General features: G+C 57.3%; 1 long non-coding RNA gene across 2 annotated transcripts; it reads right to left on the bottom strand.

The window, feature by feature from the left end:
* Positions 1–3,413: 3,413 nt before the first annotated feature.
* On the bottom strand, positions 3,414–7,571 carry LOC112471649. 2 transcript variants are annotated; one of them, XR_003043363.1, is made up of 4 exons: positions 6,856–7,571; positions 5,411–6,610; positions 5,062–5,209; positions 3,414–4,130 (listed from the first exon to the last, which is right to left on the bottom strand). It is a non-coding gene; the product is annotated as an uncharacterized LOC112471649 (long non-coding RNA). The 2 variants fall into 2 exon arrangements; XR_003043362.1 differs by having other exon boundaries at positions 5,062–6,610.
* Between the last annotated feature and the right edge of the window lie 6 nt (positions 7,572–7,577).

Here is a 7,577-nt window from a genome sequence, read left to right as displayed (position 1 = left end):
CGCGCCCTCGGAGGCCCCTGTCCCGCGTGCCCGCGTGTCCGTCGGCGGGACAAGGCGGCAGCCACGTGGCGGGCGTTCTCCACTCATCGGGCACAAAATCTGCCGCTCTGGGTTTTTGACAAAAATACGTTTGTAGCCCATAAGAGGCAAAAATGCCGAGCAGGGGAAGGCGCGACGACGTGCCCGGGACTCTGGCAGCGTCCCCGACCTCCGCCGACCCGGCTGCACGGGGGCCCCAAGCGCAGAGGCACCTGGACACAACAGCCCCCTCGCGGGTCCGGCCAGCTCCCCAGAGATGACGACAAGGTGAGCGGCCGCTGGGCCAGGCCCTCTGCGGGCCTGGAGGCCGGGCGCGGGCGCGGGGGCCTCTCCGGCCGTCTGTGCCCCGCCTCCGGGCCCTTGCCTAGGGAAGCGTAAAATGCGTGGCCCCCTCCCCGGGGACCCAGTGCACTGTGCATCGCCAGTCACTGACAGGGACCAGGATGACGGCAGGTGGAGCCCTTACACTCCAGGAGCATCCGTCCCACAGGGGAGTGAGGGGCTGGCACCCCGACACACATGTGGGCCAGAGGTAAGCCTGAGCCGGGTCGGTGGACAGACGGAGGCGCACAGGGCGGCCTCGCGTGGGGGCCACACAAGCCGGGTCCTATGGCAGGACGGTGACCGCGGTGAGACGATGGGGCCAGGCGTAAGTGGCAGGTGGGAGGGGCCGAGGGCGGCCTGCAGACCACGTGATGGCAAGACCAGCGTTCACACACCCTCCCATTTTTACGTTGCCACCGAGCACCCGGGGCTGAGGGACAGCGGCAGACAAGATCGCGTTTGCCTGGGCGAATCTCCGTCCGTGTGGATTGTTATCGTTTTCAGCTGAATCTCATCATGTAGGTTTGGATGTCGGAGTCTGGCTCTCACAATGTTTACTTGCAAATCCAAGCCAAGGTTAAACAAAAGGCCTTCATTAAACTTTCGCTTGGCCGCAGCTCCACACCCTGACAGAAGCACAGAAAAATCTGCAGCAGGAACCACCCCGAGCGCTTCCTGCGAACGCCCCAGCTGGCCCGCAGGCAGGGCCGAAGCCGGCCCCGCGGCCCACCACATACGACGCCACGTGAAAGATCCCCGGCTCCTGAGTGCGAGACGACGAAACCTTAATCAGAAACAGAGGGGAAGGCTTTGTGATGCTGGACTGGGCGATGCGTTCTCAGATCCGACGCCACAAGCACAAACAAAAGAGAAGAAACAGACAGATTAGATGACATCGAGACTGAAAACGCTCGTTCACCGAAGCACACGATCGTCAGAGTAAACAGGCAAACCGCAGAATGAGAGAAAACATGTGCATGGGGCTAATATCCAGACGACACGAAGATCTCCTCAAATTCAACAACAACAACGAACAAACCGCAAGGCACCATGATTTAAGTGCGCAAAGAACTTGAATAGAAATTTCTGCAGAGAAGATATACAAGTGGGCAATAAACACATGGACAGATGCTCAGCATCCCTGATCATTAGGGAGACGCACATCGAAACCATGACGAGACAGCACCTCGCACCGGTCGGGACGGCCGGCCACTGTTGAAGCCACCACGACCATGAACAAGCAAAAACAGACGGAAACGCGGCCAGCGCTGGCCAGGACGTTGGCGGGACGGGAGCTCGTGCCCGCGCGTGGCAATGCCGCACGGTGCAGCCGCCAGGAAAGGCAGGGCGGAGGCTCTTTGAGAAAGTGAACAGAATCACCGCGTCACCCAGCGATGACACGTCTGGGGGCACACCCCAAAGACGTGAAAGCAATGTGCACACCCACGTTCGCAGCAGCACTACTCACGAGAGCCTCGGAGTGGAAGGGAACGGCCCCAAGGCCCACCGACGGATGAAGGGACACGCGGAGCGTGGGCCACCCGCACCGCGGACGCGCGCTCCCCCCGACGGGATGGGTGTTCTGGCACCTGCTACGACGTGGCCCACCCCTGAAGGTGTTAGGCTGAGCGAAACAGCCGGTCGCAGAAGGACAAATGCTGAGTGGTTCCACTCAGGCGAGGTACCGAAAACAGTCCCGTTCACGGGACAGACAGTAGGACGGTGGCCGCGGGGGCCGAGGGGAAGGGAGGCTGTCTGATGGGGACGGTTTCGGGTCGGGAAGGTGAGAAAACCCTGGGGGACGGTGGCGGGGCGGTCACACGGCTGTGCGGACGTGCTCACTGGTGCCGAGCTCTTCCCGTCGGCATGGCCGAAATGACGGACCACTACTCTCGTGAGCAGTGCTGTTATGAACGTGGGTGTGCAAATGTCTGTTATATATACTTCGGCACAATTTAAAAAATCAAGAGCCTCGGTATAACTACATTATAGTTTCCTAATAAAAATGTGAAGCTTTACAGCTCATTAAATTCTTCAGAGATGTACCAAAGTTAGCCTGACACTATGCTGCACCGACGCGACAAAAATATTCATAGAAATAATGCCCTCCGTCGGCCTCTTTGTATTAGTTTTCTTCAAAGTGAAGTCGAGACGTCGCCTGTTATTTCTGTGAGAGTTGTGATTTTAAGCTGAGAGGCGTTAAATAAAGTTTGAAAACAGTATTGGAGTGTGTGAGTGGACTTGATTTGTTATAAGCTTAATTTATTAGATAAATAAAAGTAATTTAAGTGTTTGAGAAGTTTGGTTTGTGCTGCTAATACCTCAGCGGTATTTGAAATGCTCAAAGAGAAAAGTGAACACATTGAATTATAATTGAACTTAAAACATTTAAAGGAACTTCACTTTAAGACAAAGCCGATGCCCAAGGGTCAAGGTAAGGAAGGCGCCGGCCTGGGGGTGGGGAACGGGGAGCCTTGACCTTTCCCGTCAGGAACTTTGTCACCCGGCCAACCTGTTTTTGACCATGATGACATTTGGCAAGGGGTCTCCCAGGGCGGTGCGGAGGGGGAACGTGTGTGTGAAATCTACACCCCTCACAGGTCTCTCCCTAAATGTCTCATATGGTCCCTGCCATGAGGACACACCCCGTTTGCTCCCAGAGGGAGAGGTCCTTTCAGGAAGGACAGTCACATGACAACCTGGCCACAGTCGAGGGTGCTGGCCCGGACCCCGCCCAGGGACGTGCTCGAGCAGCAGGCAGGGCGCCCAGCCTGCCAGCACGGCCCGCCGGGGACCTTGGGGGCTGCGATGGGGGCAGTCGGGCCCATCCCCAGGCAAACATGGAGGGGAGAGTCGCTTTTCTGGCAAAACAGATTTTACCAAAATCACTCGGAGAAGAACGGGAACATCTGAGCCGTCCGACTTCCGTGATCGGAGACCTGCCTTTGGGAAATTCCAGCCCAACTGAACTTTATTTACTATTTAAGTAGATATTTCAATCTCGTGTAAACTTTTCTAGGCCACGAGAGAAGATGGAAAACATCCTTTAATTCACGAAAACGTAACTCCAGAAAGCCAGCACGTGAAAACGACGCCACTTCACACACGCCCACAGATGCAAACGCTCGGGCTAAAACGGGCAAAGAGACCCTCCCCACGAACAGACATGGCGCCGATCGTCGCCGTGACCGCGGAGCAGGTCTGCTCCGCAGTGCAAGGACTATTCAAGGGCAGGCGACCGAGCGGCGTTAAGAAGAAAAACCAGCGAAGGAGACGGACGCGGAGAACTCGGGGAGGTGATCAGAGGACCAGAGCCCCTCACTCAGTCCTCCCCGGGGGGCCCGAGGGAGTCCAGAGAGGGTGCGGGCCTGCGCCGGGGTGAACGGTGGGCGCCAGGCCGGGGAGCACGGGTGCCGGCATGGGGAGGAGGATCCGTCCTGTGCAGGACAGGGAGAGCTCCGGGCGACAGGGAGCATCGTGTCCCGCTGGGGAAGGGGCGGGGCATGCCCTTGGCCGGGGCTGTTTGACGACTGGTCTCAGACGCTGGTCTCAGACGCCCAGCTCAGACCTGCAGACGCGGATGGACGACGGGGAGTTGACGAGGAGGGTGACTGTGAGTGTCCGAGCCCAGCAGGAGAGCAGATCTCAGGGCTGCCGGCGGCAGCGGGACTGTGGCCCCGTGCCGGACGCCCCAAACCAGTAGCTGGCTGGTTCACACACGGCCGAAGCCTGAGAAATTTCATCATGAGACTCCTTATATTTGGACCCTGGGGAGGGAAGGAAATTAGGGCAGGGGACTGTGAGCTATGCAGTCACGTCGCCGAAGGAGGTAAGACTCCCTTAATTTTCTGTAGCTACTATGACTGTCAGGGAACTCAGAAAGGGACCTGTACCTATGACCAGACTCAACATTCAATGTGCGACCCAGGAAGTAATCAACCTTATGTATGTTACAACCCAAATAACTCTCCACTGAAATAGTTTTTGAGATGGGGGCAGCTCTGAGGGACCACAGGGGAGGATGGACAGAGGGACCCATGTTGGCCCAGACGAGAATGGAAAAAATACTAATAAGATAATCCTCGAGTCTGATGCCTGTGCTGCTGTGAGTCAGGGCCAAAGGGAGGGAGGGAGATCCTGAGGCTCTCTCAGCTGGGAAGAAAGTTACAGGACAGAAGAAAAGTATATATGTCCCCATAGTTCCTCATGTGGCCTATGGGCCACTTGGGAGAAAGATACCACCACCAAGAAAAAGGTGTGTTTAAGAAAAGTGGTATCGAGCCGCATCACGCACGTGTGCAATCCACTGGAGTTAATCGTAACCAACCCTTGAACCCCCGCTGGAGTTCCGGAGAGGCGCTGACACTTGGCATTGATGGGACGGGCTAAATCCTTATGTTCAAACTCGTATTCATAGTAAAGGTCCAGCACCAGCCCATTCGGCCCAAGTCTATAAGTCCTGTAGAAGGACTTATGAGAAGGCTCATAAGTCCTTCTACAAGGAAGTAACTGAACCCCTGCCCCATCGCCACAATCAATTAAAAACTTGTTTCTCGGAACGGCGGAAGGAACAGCTCACTCCCTGAATGTCACTTCCTGCTCTGGATGTGGGGGAACCCTAGTGGGAGACAGATGGCCGTGAGAAGCTCCTGAATTGGTTCCCAACCAGACAGTGCCAGATATAACAGCCCCACGTACCTCAAACGATGGTCAATGGATTTTGGAACATCCCATTATAGGACAATACTGCCTGGCCAGAGGCGGAGGGATCCTCAAACACTCAGTCAGAAACTTAATTTGCTCAGGCCAGCGATGTGATAATGCCACCTCCAGACGAAGCGTGTGGCTGGGAAGCAGAAAAGAGAGAGACCCATTGGCCAGATTCCCAGGGCTAACTAAAGCCTGGCATAGCGCAGGCAGGCCCGAGACTGGACGGCCCCGCGTGGGCTCTCCTGGATTTGTGGGAGCACGGCCTATATCTGCCTCCCCACGAATTGGGAAAGAAGCTGTGTTACTGGCAGGATAAAACTATCCTTCTTCCTCTTACCTCTGAAAACAGGGCAACGGCTTGGTCACCTGGTCCCATGACCCCTGCACAGGGCATAAAGAGAACTCCAGATGGGGGGCTGGGAGGGTGAGGAGTGGCCCCCAGAACACAGAATCCAATACTACGGGCCTGCCACTTGGGCAAGAGATGGATCTTGGGGATACCGTACCCCCATTTACATGTTAAACCTAATTATCCGGCTGCAGGCCGTCTAGAGATCATTCCTAAGGTGACCCTCCTGGCACATCGACAGACCCAGACGAGAAACGCCATCAACCAGAGCAGGTTGGCACTAGATTATCATTTAGCGGCAGAAGGAGGCGTATGTGGGAAATTCAATCTCGCCAGCTGCTGTGTACAGATAGAGGACCAGGACCAGGCAGTCGAAGATCTTGTCAAGCAGATGCCAAAGCTGGAGCATGTGCCGTGCAAGCCTGGCACGGGCGAGACCCCGATAGCCTCTTTGGAGGTTGGTTCTCCGCCTTTGGAGGCTGTAAGACCTTCGTTGGAGTAGCGCTCCTCCTTCGGGAAGCCCGCCTCCCTCTGCCTGGCCTGTGGCCTCTTGTTGTCGGGACAATCACCTCCCTCACGGAGGCTACAGTAGAAAGAAAAACGACAGCAAAGGTCTTTGCCCATTGGAGTTGCTGGTCCCTGGCACTGGAAGATCGCGAAGGAGATCGTGAGGTTGATGCCCTATGAGGAATCTAAACGGGCATCAGAAGGGAGGAACAGAGAGGAAATCTGAGGCATTTACATCAAAAAGCTCATCAGCTCCTCGTTCTGCTTCTGTAGATGTGCTTGCTGCGTGCGGGGCTCACGCGCGAGCTGCCTGCACTTCGCTCCACCTGTAACTGTAACTGTTTGTGCCCGTCTAGCCCCGCCCCTTGGAGTACCTTGTATCTTGGCAGATCCGCTTCCTGTAACGATGTGTATCCATTGGTTACCCTTAGCAACTCCCGCCCTTCTCCAGTGTTACTACTTGCGATCTGCATAGCAACTCCCGTTTGTAACAGTTCGCGTTCAAGCTGACCAATCAGCTTGTGTAAAATCCTTGTATATAAGGAATGTCGCCCCCGAGCATGCGACCCGGATCTCCAGAGCGCTGGCTCCTCTGGGACCGGGACCGCGCGTGATAAACCTGAGTTCCCCTTCTCTCTGAGTGACTGCGTGGTTTTTCGCTGGACTGGGTTTGGGATTTTTCTACAACAGAAAGAGATGGAGCGTTTCAAGTCTTCGTTTGGGGGTGCACCAACAATAGAAAAACAAAACAGCTCTGAGGGTCACCCGTGTTTACAAAGATTTGACTCTTCCCGCCCGGCTGAGTGCTGTGACCGCCACTGTCTTAGATGGGGACTCTGAGGCAGAGCTTGCCCACAGTCAGACAACTAGCTGCCCAGGCCACTAGGCTCTGGTTTGGGTTCCTGACCCCTCACCTGCCCACGTACCTGTGGCAGGTGAAGACAGCGCAGTGCATTTGGGAGAGCCACTGCTCACCCCCGGCCATGGCCGTTTTCTCCCTGTGTCCGTGAGCGGCTCGCCAGGCCCGCGCAGCAGAGGGTGGGCGGCGGGCGTGCCGGGTCCTGGAGCTGTGTGGGCGAGGCCACCTGCCCTGCCCTGGGTCTTCAGGTCTCAGGACACTGAGACAAGGGGCTGTGCACGGAGACAAACGGGTGCCGGCCATGGGGGCACTTCCGGGGGCGTGGGGGTTGACAGTGACCCCTGCTCTGGTTTCACCCAGACTCCCCGTTTGCTAGACGCCTCCTCCAGAGGCCCCCAAAGCACAGACACAGCTCCCGAGCCTGTGAGCCACGGCATCCCCAAGCTCATGCTGACAGACGCAGGGAGTGGGCCTGGGGGTGAAGCGCCTGGCCGGGGGCTCCCGGACGTTGCTGTCCATGGGGTTGTTGGAAGATGGCAGCACAGACGGGGGGAGGCGCCCTGGGCCCTGAGCCCCGCACGTGGAGGCTGAGCCACGAGGGTGGCCAGAGCCCGGGCAGGGGCCACCCGCGCCTTGGGCCCAGTGGCACAGGGACCTGGGGACTGAGCAGGAGGCTCGCGCCTGGGGCGGAGGACTCTCCCTAACCGCGAAGGCCTCCCTGACCGGTGAGTGGCCGCCCCGGAGGAGCCGGTACGGCTGCCAGCGGCGGGTCTGCCCGAGGGGTCAGCG

The sequence above is a fragment of the Pteropus alecto genome, unplaced genomic scaffold (genome assembly GCF_000325575.1).
Source record: "Pteropus alecto unplaced genomic scaffold, ASM32557v1 scaffold339, whole genome shotgun sequence".
NCBI classification, from domain to species: Eukaryota; Metazoa; Chordata; class Mammalia; order Chiroptera; family Pteropodidae; genus Pteropus; species Pteropus alecto.
The sequence above is the reverse complement of the archived record's forward strand: the minus strand, read 5'-3'. Positions and strand labels throughout refer to the sequence as shown.